The 1,618-nt window shown below is 43.0% G+C and overlaps 1 pseudogene; it reads right to left on the bottom strand.

The window, feature by feature from the left end:
- Positions 1-254: 254 nt before the first annotated feature.
- On the bottom strand, positions 255-1,184 carry LOC118675675 (annotated as a pseudogene).
- Positions 1,185-1,618: the final 434 nt, after the last annotated feature.

Genomic DNA, 1,618 nt, shown 5'->3' with positions numbered 1-1,618 from the left:
TATTCAATTTTACAATATTTGAGACTTTCTGAAATAAACAAATAACACTATAGCAAATATGCTCAGAATTTTATCACTGACTCCTCCTTTTATTGAAAAAAAAAGACTCAAGGTGAAAAGAAGGAAGTAAGTTTACTAGATCCCATTAAGTTATATTGAATATTCCCTCAGCTCCATCCTGTGCTCTATAAAGGCCACTTTTAAGTAGATACTGAGCAATGAACCTGTGACAACTTGTAAACTTTTTTTTTAAATTAAAGAAGTAAGCCTTTATTTCCCTGTTTCACAAAGAAAGCTGGCTGAGCAGGTTGCTTTTTGGTTATTAGCCCAAGACCAAATCCCATATTCTGGTCCGACTCCCCTGGTTGTTCCTTTGCTTCAACCTTGGTTGGGTCTGCAGCAGCAGCAGGAGCAGCAGTGGAGGCAGGGCCCACGGGGGCTGGTGGATCAGCCAAGGAGGCCTCGACCTTTTCAGCAAGTGGGGAGGTGTAAACAGTCTCCACAAACAAGGCTGGGGCCCACGTATACCCACTGGTGATAGGAAGGGGAACTGATGCAACAGCTGGTTACCGACATGCAGACATACTCTGGCAACGTTTCAGACGTCCTCCAGGAAGTGGGAATGCCGCTTTCTCTGGAAAGTCAAGCACTTGCGGGTTGTAGATGCTGCCTTTGCCAAACACCTGCTGGATGATCAGCCCAAAGGAGAAGATGTCCAGCATGTTCAGCAGTGTGGTGTTGCTGGCTCCCACTCTGTCCCCAGTCTTAATCAGCTGCACATTACTCAGGATTTCAATGGTACACCTGGAAATTTTAGTGGTGATGCCAGTGTTCTGGGCTGCACAGTAACTTTACACATGGCAGTGGTACAAGCTACCTTATTGGCCAGCAGTATAGTCTTGATCTTAGTGAGATCCTCCTTGGTGAACATAAGGCCCGAATTCCACAGTATGAGACAATGGTTTTTCCAGAGCTGGGTTGTTTTCCAGATGTCCTGGGATGGCCTGTGTATCACGGTGTTCTTGCTCACCAGTACCACAGCCTTCCTGCAGAGGGACATGCAGATCTGCTGCATTTGCTTGTAGCCCACAGTGTTGCTTGCGCAATGAAGTATTTTGGATAATCATCCAGAAGTTGGATTATCTTAAGGAAGTAGTTGGACTTCCAGGTGCCCTGTCTTGCCTTGGCAGCACAGCGGTGCATCAGGGATTGCCATACAAGGTTTAAAAATGATGTCACTCTCACAAGGGAACTTGAAGAGAGGAAGTGCAAAACTGCTTTAGAATTAGATATAGGTAGCAGTCAGTTAATTCCTTTATGAAGCCAGATCATTATATTGGTGATATTCTGTTAAACGGTGCGGTGACTGAGTGGGGAGGGGGATAAGGAGGTGGAAGAAAGTATAGAGGGGATCAAAGGTGATGGGAAAAATAAAATAAAGATAACACAACAACAGAATTCACAACTATTTTGTATCATAATTACGTTCTTTCATAGCAGAAATGTACATTATTTAAAATTTGTATTTAAAATTATCTCTTACATTGATTCAAAGGATTTGCTTAGAAAGTGCCCTTTGAGAACAGAAGTTGTAAAAAAAAATTATCTGCCAAAATAA

The sequence above is a fragment of the Myotis myotis genome, unplaced genomic scaffold (assembly GCF_014108235.1).
Source record: "Myotis myotis isolate mMyoMyo1 unplaced genomic scaffold, mMyoMyo1.p scaffold_m19_p_2, whole genome shotgun sequence".
Classification (NCBI taxonomy): domain Eukaryota; kingdom Metazoa; phylum Chordata; class Mammalia; order Chiroptera; family Vespertilionidae; genus Myotis; species Myotis myotis.
Note: the sequence above shows the minus strand (reverse complement) of the source record. Positions and strands in the feature narration are given on the sequence as shown.